The sequence below is a fragment of the Topomyia yanbarensis genome, chromosome 2, assembly GCF_030247195.1.
Source record: "Topomyia yanbarensis strain Yona2022 chromosome 2, ASM3024719v1, whole genome shotgun sequence".
NCBI classification, from domain to species: Eukaryota; Metazoa; Arthropoda; class Insecta; order Diptera; family Culicidae; genus Topomyia; species Topomyia yanbarensis.
In genome coordinates, this window is record NC_080671.1 from 248,209,299 (window position 1) to 248,220,974 (window position 11,676).

At 44.0% G+C, this 11,676-nt stretch overlaps 1 long non-coding RNA gene across 1 annotated transcript; it reads right to left on the bottom strand.

The window, feature by feature from the left end:
• Window positions 1-9,814: 9,814 nt before the first annotated feature.
• On the bottom strand, window positions 9,815-10,547 carry LOC131678964 (uncharacterized). Its single transcript, XR_009303773.1, has 3 exons — window positions 10,359-10,547; window positions 10,134-10,299; window positions 9,815-9,977 (listed from the first exon to the last, which is right to left on the bottom strand). It is a non-coding gene; the product is annotated as an uncharacterized LOC131678964 (long non-coding RNA).
• Window positions 10,548-11,676: the final 1,129 nt, after the last annotated feature.

Below are 11,676 nucleotides of genomic sequence, written 5' to 3' on the forward strand. Positions count from 1 at the left end.
GTGAACAAGTCCTGCGAATCCAGACATCGGATTCTTAAAATGATAGGTGCCAAACTTCCGCGTGGTAAACGGTCGACATTACTTCAAGTGGGATCGGCGATGATCACTTCGAAGCTAATTTATGGGATTGGCCTAGTGAGCAGAGGAGGCCAAACATCGCTGCAGACACTTGCACCTGCTTACAACAAAATGGTCCGTTTCGCTTCTGGTGCATTTGTTACCAGCCCAATCCCTTCGATTATGGCCGAAGCAGGCACACTTCCTTTCGAACTACTAGCGGTACAGTCGATTGCGCGGATTGCTTTACGAGTGCTGGAGAAAGACCGTAACAACAGTGACCTCCCACTGATCCGACGAGCGTCGGAGCTTACGCAGCAATTCACCGGAGCAACGTTACCCATAATAGGCACGCTTTCCCGAAGAAGGGATCGAGAGTGGCACACAGCGAAACCGACGATTGTTTGGGATGTGAAGAAAGTTGTACGGGCCGGAGACCCACCCGGTAAAGTTCGACCAATAGTCGAAAATCTGTTGAAAAACCGATTCCAACAATCGACTGTATTATACACCGACGGCTCCAAATGTGATGATACAGTCGGAGCCGGACTCTATGGTGTTGGTACAGCGGGAACACACAGCCTTCCGCAACACTGTAGCGTATTGTCTGCGGAAGCGTATGCAATTAAGATGGCTTTGTCAATACCAAACATTCAGAAGGAACTGGTCATTCTTACAGACTCTGCGAGCTGCCTGTTGGCCTTAGAAGGCGGCAAATCGAATCATCTGTGGATCCAAGAGGCTGAAGCATTAGCACAAAGCAAACCTGTTCGATTCGTCTGGATCCCAGGACATAGTGGCATAACAGGTAACGACGAGGCAGATCGACTTGCGAACGAGGCAAGAGCACAGCCGGCCATTGATGTACCAATCCCAGCTGAAGATGCTTGGATAGTAATAAAGAACGCGATACGGCGACATTGGGACATGCAATGGTTTGGTTCCCGAGAGGCAAAGCTGCGAGAAATCAAATGCGATACACAGCGATGGACGGAGCGAAATAGTGCTGCCGACCAACGCATACTGACTCGGTTAAGAATCGGTCACACAAGACTGACCCATACATTCCTTCTAAAGAGAGAAGCACCACCGAATTGTGAATGCTGTGGAGTAGTAGTAGATGTACGGCACGTAATACTATATTGCAGGAAATACACCAACGATAGACAACAGCATGGTATCAGTACAACTAGTTTAAGAGATGCACTGAATGGCGAGGAGAGCAGCGAAATGAAGATACTAAACTTTATACGACAGATCAAACTTGATACACAAATATGAACACTGATTTGATCGAAACGAATGATATGTAAACCAGATACTACTTCCTTGACACGAATGCACCACCCAAAGGTGTAAAGTGTCATAAATAAACAAACAAACAAACAAACATTATTATTATTCATCTGAGTTGGAAACACCGTTCCGTACGGTACATGCAACGCGCATTCGTAAATTTCATACCGTGTTATCCGTGTTTTTCGCGATAATCGCGGTCTAATTTACGACAAATAGACGAGTGAAGTGGTTCTCTAGTGGTGAACAGTGAAAGATTGACGTAAATCGGTGAAGAAACGGCTGAAATAAGTGGATTTTAGTTTACCCACGCGGCAATAAAATCAAAACAACCAGCCATCGCTGTGGCTACCAGTGCGGTCCCCCGGCTAGTTTCATTCACTGGCTGTGCCGGCTGCGTGTGTGACGGTGGGCTGGAAGCAAGTTTTTTTTCGAGTTTGGAAAACTGACGAAAAGTTTTAAAAAAAGAAAAATATTTTTTTTGCTTGATCTACCAAAAAGAGTGGTACAGTGTGGTACAGTGCGAATTGGACGCCACAGTGCGTGCCAAAAGTGTCGAAACAGCGAAAAAAGGAAAAAAATGAAAAGTGATTCTTTTGCACGTTTAATTCATTGAAGGCAACGTAGAAGGGAAAAAAAGGTAGCTACGATTCTGCCTGCCTACAGTGTGGCCCAAAAGTCAGTCGTTGAAGGAGCAAATAAGGTAAGATCTTTCCTTTTCTTTACCTGTTTTGTCCATTTGGGGTTGATATCGGGTGACCGTTCCACATAGCAGTTTCCAACGTCTGGTGGTGTAATCCAAGATGGCGGCCGCTAGTAGCGGTGATCCGGGAGGGTCAAGCCAAAGGAGATTGCCGGAATTTATGGATCCGACGAACAAATTCGGCGAACTGACATTCCTGCAGCTGACAGGTTAAGACGGCGTACCATTGCCAAGAAATCCGTTCGTCATTGGTAAATCGGTGGAGGTTGTCGCTGGAGGCCCAATTGAAGGTGCGAATACCGAAACTCAAGGGACACGGTATACCCTTCGAGTTCGGAACCCAGTCCAAGTTACCAAATTAATGAAGATGACCAAGCTTATTGACGGTACTGATGTTATGGTTGAATCCCATCCGAACCTGAACGTAAGCAGATGTGTTATATTCTGCTACGATCTGATTCACCTTGAAGAGAAGGAGGTTTTACAAGAAATTATAAGCCAGGGTGTGATTCGTGTACAGCGAATTACACGAAAGGAAGAGGAGAAAAGAGTGAATACGCCAGCGCTCATCTTGACCTTCTGCAAGACCACATACCCGGAATACATGAAGATCGGTTTGCTTCGCGTCCCTACCCGCCCGTACTTCCCAAACTCGATGCTTTGTTATGGATGCTTCAAATACGGTCATACTCGTGTTCGCTGTCCTGGCCCACAACGTTGTCCTAATTGCTCTGGAGAACATCACGGTGAAGAAAAATGTCGAGCAGCTCAGTTCTGCCTAAATTGTAAAGGTGATCACCAACCAACAAGCCGCCAATGTCCAAATTACAAAAAGGAAGTAGAGGTCATAAAAATAAAAATCCGCGACAATTTGACATTCACGGAAGCGCGCAAACGAGCTGAACAGCAAAATCTTGGAAGTTACGCCCAGGCTGCAGTGCAATCAAACGAGATCCTGAACAAATTGAATTCTGGCAAAGAACAAACGCAAGGACGAGAAAATTGAGCAAATGATGGCGTACATCAAACAACAGTCGGCCAGCCAAGAAAAAACACAACATAACAAAAAAACAGAAGCAAACGAACCCGCCAATTGGGCCTGTAACGAGATCCAGGAATCAGCGATAAATACGGACTCAAAACGAGGAAGACCACAGAAACAACACACCCCGTTCAGCAAACCAACGACAACCTCACCGGATAACTTAAGCCCACCACCAAAAATAACCGCTGCCACTACCACCAACGAAACTATGGAATATTCAGACGATGAAATTGAGATTATCGAGACGCCTCCTAGCCAGCCTCTTCGATAATTCTCATTTTCATCAACGTTTGGATACCAACGACAACCCACGCACGAATACTGACCACGAGATAGATCGGTTTGGAAGAGAGGAAAGTATAGTACTCCTTCCAACGGAAGCACAGCAGGATGAAGGAACTATCCGGGCCGTCATACCCCAACCTGTTGATAGTGAATTCACCTCTGTGGCCGATAGGAACACCGATTTCACCACTACAACTTGTAAACCAACAGACCAAAAACCCACGATCAACGAACAGAAAGAGATCAGCAGAACTACACAAAGTCTATCCCCAGTGCCGACCGCAGTCGGTGTTCGTGAGGATAATAGTGTAGTTTGTACGACAGCGGTTAGCACTGTGGGGCGGAACCTTCCTCAGGTCAGTTCTAATAGCGTCAACCACCTCGCAGATACTCCTTAACATTTTTACAGGTTTGACTGGTAACGAAGAACATATCCATGCTTCATCTCCACCTCTGACTTCACCCGGAGAAGGTCCATCGAGAGACCTGCATCGAGACGATGTTACCAGTATGAATCCAAACGTGAGAAACCCGTACCGAGATGACTCAACTAGCAGCGCGACTCTATTTTCGAAGCAGCAAACAACGAGAACTACACAAAGTCTTTCCCCAGTGCCGGTCGCTGTCGGCAGTTCTGGAAGCAATCGTGTAGTAGTTTCGACAGCGGCTGGCTCTGTGGGGCTAGACGTCCCACAGGTCAGTCCTATTCCACCTCGCTTACGAACGGATTCTGTTGCGGTTTATCCCGTTACAGATGTGACCAGCACGCATCGAACGAGTAACCGGTTTGGGGAAGAAGAGAAGAAAATAGCTTCCTTACTTCATCACGAAGGGATCGACCGGGGGAAGAGGACTGTCCCTACCTCCCGGATATACAGTCCTCGCAATTCTCCTCCTGGTTTTCCGCCGGTGAAGGCACATCACAACAGCAGCTCCAGAACACCGATCTACCAACCACGTCGAGGAACCCTATCGGCGAGCCAATACGATCTCGTAGACGTTCGCCATCAACATCGTCTTCGTCAGCGACAATTACCATTCGTAATAGCAAAAGTTTCGCACTGCAGTGGAACATTCGGGGTCTGCGCTCCAATATCAGTGACCTTAAGCAGCTGATCGCCCAATACGAACCGAGCTTGATAGCGTTGCAAGAAACAAAGCTGGACAACCGAGTGATCTTAGCAGATTTCGTCGGTAACAACTACACTCTACTACTTGAAACTGGGAGTCGCCGATACTGGCAACAAGGGGTAGGGCTCGCCATTCGGGATGGTGTACCCTTCGAGAGACTTGAGGTCGGTGGCAATATTCAACCAATCGCTGTTCGGATACAACTGCCACATCAAATGACGGTGGTGTCAATCTACGTCCCTCCCAGTACTCAACAATGTCAAGAGCAGCTGGGAGAATTCTTTGAGCAGCTCCCACGTCCGGTACTTGTACTGGGCGACTTCAACGCGCACCATATCTGCTGGGGTTCCAATAAATCTGCTGCACTAGGCTACTTTATCGCCGAGAAAACATTGTCGGAAAGACTAGTCATTCTCAACGACGGATCGCATACCCGGATTGATCCAGCTACCGGTGTCACTTCAGCTATTGACCTCTCTCTGTTCTGAAACTGTAGCCTCGAAATTTATTTGGCGAACTTTCCCGGACACCCATAATAGTGACCATTTTCCAATTCTCGTTTCCACTCCCGGACTGTCACATACTCCAACGAAAAGACAGAAATGGATCTACGACCAAGCGGATTGGACAACTTACGAACGTCTAACTGCCAGCGCTATTCGACCGGGTTCCGAAATATCAATTGACTGTTTCGTTGACCGTTTGGTTAAAGCAGCAAACACTGTGATACCCCGCACAACCGGCAGAGTCGGTCCAAAAGCGGTTCCGTGGTGGTGTCCGGAGGTTAAAGCGGCCATCAAAACGAGAAGAAAAACACTGAGAGCACTAAGGCGTATTCAAGCAGAAGACCCACGGAAAGCTGATGCACTAAAACACTTCCAAGAGGAGCGTGCAGCTGCAAGAAAGTCGATCCATGATGCCAAACAGCGATCGTGGGAGGAATTCGTTACGAAGATATCTCCGAGTTCCACTGCGACGGAGATGTGGCAGACAGTGAACAGGTTGAGAGGGAAGCGACCAACTGTCATCAAGCGATCCAGCGGCAACACGGATAAGGCTGAAGAAGTAGCTGAAGAACTGGCACAACATTACAGCGAACGATCCACCACCTCCAGCTACTCGCCATTATTCCAAAGAGAGAAGGAAAGGCCGAACGAAACCGCGTGAATTTCTCGCCAGATACCGACGATACTTACAACACAGACTTCACTCTGAACGAGCTGCTGTGGGCACTCGATAGAGGACGAAGTGGCTCTTCAGGCCCGGACTGGATCGGTTATCCAATGCTTCAGCGACTGCCATTGTCGGTGAAAACTGCCATGTTGGAACTATTCAATAGAGTATGGCGTAGTGGCGTGTTCCCATCCTGTTGGCGAACTGGAATCATCGTACCAATTCCAAAGCCAAACTCGAATGACGCGGGTCCAGCTTCATTCCGTCCAATAACTCTAACGAGCTGTATGGCGAAGGTTTTCGAGCGAATAGATCTTTCTCGTCAGACCTAATAGCTGTTTTTTCTTATTTTTAATCGAAAGATTGCACAATTATAAGAACATTTCCGTAAAAGTGAGATTTTTAGGAGCTATCATGATGTTTTAATGATGTTTTAAAATTTGAAATATGCAAGAATGTTGAATATTTTTTTCACCTCAGCAAGAATGGTGGGACTTAAAATGTGCGTTTGGGCAGCACTGTTTTGAATATTTTCACTTAAGTTCTTGGCAACGCGGTAAATGAAGTGGTGAATCTCAGTACAAAATTCATTAGCAATGTAAACAAACTAAAATGAACCTCTCGCTGTAGAACATTGGATGAAAATGTTTAACCTCACTTTTTTGACAGTTCGCAGAGCTTGTTTACATAGACTTGGAGTTTTTTTTTATTCGACCACAGTATGAGAAATTTGATTTGGTTCACTTTTAAGTGCGAATATCTTGTATTAACAAGCTCGCTAGGCTTTCATTTTTATTTGACGTCATTAGGCAATGTTCCGTTAAATTTGGCATTTGGATTTTTCTTGTCCACGATTCGTTGAAGAAAGCGATTTTATTTGTTGCGATCAATTCAACTAGTTTTGTTTTTTTTTGCTGAATTACAACGTTAGCCACGAAACATTTTGATGATCACTGGTAATTGCATTGATGTCCTTGAAATTATACACATCGCTTCATAGGTCCGCACCAATTGCAGCCGCTCCACCTCGCCGGAATCGAGTTAGCCGATGGTCCAGCCTGCGTCACACTCGGCTGTCGCTGCACCAATGGTAGCTCCCAACCAGGCACTTGGATTAATTGCTCAAATCGCAGCTACTGCTGGTAGTGTAGCGATCGGCTCCGTCGGTAATACCGTTGGACATACCCTCATCGGAATGTTCAGCGGTTCCGATTCACAAGAGGCAGCCTCGCCTAGCCCCGGTATCGGGCGAGGCAAACACTCCGGCGGGACCATGCTCGTGGGAGATCAAGCAGTTATTATCTTGTACCCAAGGCCAGGCCGAGTGTGATTCGTAACAATTACCAAATTTAGAAGTCCATATACATAATGTTCACGTGATAGTTTTCTTGAATAAAAATAGTATAAATGTTGGTAAAATCCTGCAGCACTAGGATCAAAGATAGAGCTTTAACACCAACTCACTGTGCTTCGGTGTTTTTTTTGCAAACGAACTATCAGGTCTATGTTTTTATTTAGTAAATGTTTTAATAAATATTATTTCATTAGGAGTATGATTTATTTTGATGTCGCGGTGACGGGGTGGTTAAAATGCGAGTCGTATCTTAAAAATCGATCGTTTGAAAATAGTATAAATGATTATAAAATGCGACAACATAAACTCATAACCTTTCTAATGGTTATTTAGCCGTAGGTAACGAGAAAATAGGTATGTTTTATTCATGTACAACAAAAATTTCCCAGCAATAATTTAATTTATTATTAATTTTTACGCGTGATTTTGTCTCCAGTGATTGGCCAAAATTGGTCGCTTTCAGAATCTGGTACTCTAAGCATAACTGTCCCATGTTAATAGCAAATCCCATAACAAATGGGACAGTATAGCGACCATACAGCTGTAACAGTGAATTTAGCATTGACATCAGTATAACCAGGTTGGTTGCAAGCAGAAAGAACAATACTAGCTGGGCTGCTAGCTGTTTGTGCTACTAATAACACTTGCAGTCTGTCAAATTAATATGATTCTATGATCTAGCTCCAATGACGATGGAATATAGCCGAATCCAAAGCCTAACCCATCAGCGCATTTGATCATGTAATGGATATTATCAACTTTGAAAGAAATACATTTTATTGTTGTCTGTTTTTGAGGTTAGAACTTAGAACTTTTATACTATTGTGAGAATGGTCATCAGCAACTATCCAAATCAAAGACTCCTGCTAGCAATGGCTTCGTTCAGAGGCTGCTGCTGTATATTTGTTTTCGTTAGCTGGCCCATTACGATTCCCCGGACCGAACCACTTTTCCGCCACCACAAGTGGGAAACGAACGATTCACATTTGATTTCCGTAGTTACAAATTACCGAACCAGGTAGCATAATCTTCGGACTTAGTTGTGAATTGGAACAGTCAAGCCTGACTTCCCGAGCTACATCTCCAGTATTGTCGTCCCATAAGACTAGTGAACCTAAATGTGTCCCACACACATAGCACACTATCCTGGCAACTAGATGCGCCCATCTCGGCCTGCCACTGGTCTATGAAAATACATGTGATAGGAGATAGGTGAACGGTAAGTTGTTATGATATGCTTATTCCGCTTCATTGAATTCAAATGCTTCGAAAATAAGTTAGATTTTTTGAGATCATAACCCATTTTTCGGAGATTTTAAAATATATTAATAAAAAAAATATTAATATCGAAATAAAAAAAATAATAATAGACAGACAACAGAATCAGCAAGTCCAGGTGACAATTTCACACATGCCACCGTACTGCAAACAACCATCAACAAAACCTATGAATGCGGAATGTGTGACCAATTATTCCCCAAGAAGAGACAGCTGGCAGTTCACAAGCGCGTACATGCCGGCACGCGACCGTACTCCTGTGATATTTGCGGTAAAGCATACACCAAGGGTATAAATCTAAACCGGCACAACCGGATACACACCAGCGAACCATGGCACCGTTGTCGGATATGTGGCAGAGAATTTTTCACTTCTGAGCAGTTGGATCAGCACCAGCTTACCCATAAAGATCAGGCTTACGTTTGCGATATCTGCAGTAGGAAGTTTACCGAAAACAGTAGTCTCACGCGACACAAACTTATCCATGCGGGTGAGAGATCGCACAAGTGCGATATTTGTGGCAAAGAATTCATAACTAGTGCTGAACTCACTCGCCACATGCGCATGGATACTGGCGAACGTCTGTATAAGTGTGATATCTGTGGCAAAGGCAACGTAGAAAGAAGCAGTTTGAAACGTCACCAGCGTGTTCACATCGATATGAATCTTGCGGATCAGATATTTAGTTGCAACATCTGTGGTAGAAAGTTTCTTGAATCTAAAGAACTTACGCAGCACAAACTTATCCACAGCAAAGATCGAGAATTCAGATGTGAAGTCTGTGGTGGCGGGTTTATAAAATATTCTCACGTGACTCGGCACATGCAAATCCATACAAACGAACGCCCATACAAATATGACCTCTGTGAGCAGGAGTTTCTTCGAAGAGCACATTTGACCCAGCATAATCGCAGGCAGGCGAACGACCCCATGGCTGTGATTTGTGTGGAAAAAGATTTGTTGAACGTAGTCATTTGATGGGACACAAGCAGCTGTACGACAGGTCAAGGAATGGTAGCATGCGAAAAGGAAAAATTAAGGATTCTACCGCGACCGAAAGCATCCACGCGTTCGCTGGAGACGGTAATGGGAAAATAAAAAAGGAAAAGCAAGTTCTAACATAAATTATCTGATTGAAAGCAATGTAAATAGAAGTCTTGTTTATTATAAAAATGTATTTAGTAACTTCCTCTATATTAAATTGCTGCGCCATTAAATGACCCTGTTATCAACAATCGACACTATACAAATTATCCACTCCCTTACCAACGGCCTGCTGAACACTCTCGTAACCATTGTCTTGTAGGAGCTGTTCTAGTTCAAGTCCCACACACATAGCACACCATCCTGGTGACCAGATGCTCCCATCTCGGCCTGCCACTGGTCTATGAAAATACATGTGATAGGACCGCAATGGCCGTTTAGGGTGAACTGCAATAGGTGGCTATCGAGTCCGAACACTTTAACAGTGTGGCCCTGGCTGCCAGTCATGACTGTACCGCCCGCCACCTCCAAACATGTCACCGGTGACCCTGCTGGTGAAACTCCAAGATACATCGAAGCTCCTCCTCGGATGCGTTATATTGAGCTGGCAACGTTGTGGACGGATTGCTGAAATAAACTAATGCTTCCTGCCGAACCGGTGCGTACGTGAGCTAAAAAAGAATAAGAATTAGGGCACTTGATGACATACTTATTGCAGACTGAAAATTAAATGACTTAGAATATACAGTATTTTAAAATAACAAGTAAAATCTGTCTGTTCTGCGCCCTAGGTGAGCTTAAAAAATTGCTTGAAACATAGTACTTACTTCGCCCATATGCAGACGTAAATCCCCAATCGATCTGACAACCTTGCGTGTACGTTTCCAGTCTCAGAGAATCGATTCGTCCACTCAACCGTGCGACTATCACTTTGTCACCGGCGAGCTTTATGTTCGTTACCCCATTGTTGTGGGTGTTTTTGTCATATATACCCTGCAATGAAACGTCCGTCAATAGTTGTAATAAAAAACAAATGACTCCATACAATTTACCTTAAAGTTACCAGTCGTTCCTTCCCAGAACTCCAACCGCCCTTCTGCACACCCAATCTCTGAGATTACCAAAAAAGTCCAGGCACCAGATCGGCGAAATCTGGTAACATTTCTTCCGCGCTGAACCTCCTCCTCCAGGTGGCTGAGAACATTCGCCAGCGCTCATCTGCTGCCCGGGGTGGGATGAAGCCGTAAGATTGGACTTACTCTCCACCGCTGCTACATCATAGCCCTTGGTCGAATTATTCCACAAAAACCGAATTAGCAGATCCGCACAAATACCTTTTGGGCATACACGATTATCATTTGTAAAATGTTTCTCATACTGGACGGTAAAATGAAACCATTCTGGGTTAATATTTTCCTGCATCTCATTCTGATGATGTGCCTGGTGAAGTTAAACTGTAGTTTTTTCTTCAGTTTGGAAGCAAAACTGGTCGGCGAACTTTCGGAAAACGGGAGACAGCTGATGTTTTTGGATTCCTTGGCAGGATGCAGATAGGTATACCTATATAGAGAAAAAAGGAAAAAACAAAAAAGATGTCATCGATGTTTGAAGAGCACTTTTCACTTTAGAGCAGCGTTGTCAGATGGTTTTGTATAATAGGTTTGTTCTAGTACACATAAGTTGCTCCGGAGCAAACAGAAGCAAAAAAAACTTGCTTTTTACTCCAGTTTGCTAACGGAAGAAGAAAAAAGAGAACATAGGAACGATTTTCTCTCTGTTTGCTCCGGAGTACTTCCACTTTCTACTGGTACTGAAAAAAATCTAATATCGGTATAGTTCTAAAAAAAAAATAGGTATTTATCGGTGTGAAGATGTATGCTAACCAAAAGTTACCTGCAAATTATTGGTTTTAAATTATAGATCATTCTAATGTTATGTAATCAAACCTACCGAGCTCAATCGATTTCAGAATCAGTTGGTGAGCTTTATTTGAAATTTTGATAGTAATCTGGCAGATTGCTGAATCAACTTCCGGATGATTTGATGTGGTGAAGACATTTTCTAAAAAGGTCCAAACGTAATATTAATTGATCTTATTATATGAAAATCGTTCTTTTTTGGTAAGAAAAAAGAAATCGGTATTTTTAGTAACTTTATTGGTTTTGAAATTAAAAATCGGTTTAGATATCGATAAATCGGTATATTATGCAACACTGTTTTGGGGTTCATCTACGTCAAAACAATGTTTTTGACAAATTGGAATGAACTCTTCAAGTTCATACCCAGTAAACGAAACGGCGAATAGCCAGATTAAAATAGATGCCGGCGAGCGGTAGGCTACTGGAACTTTGTTATAGGCTACCCGCCGTA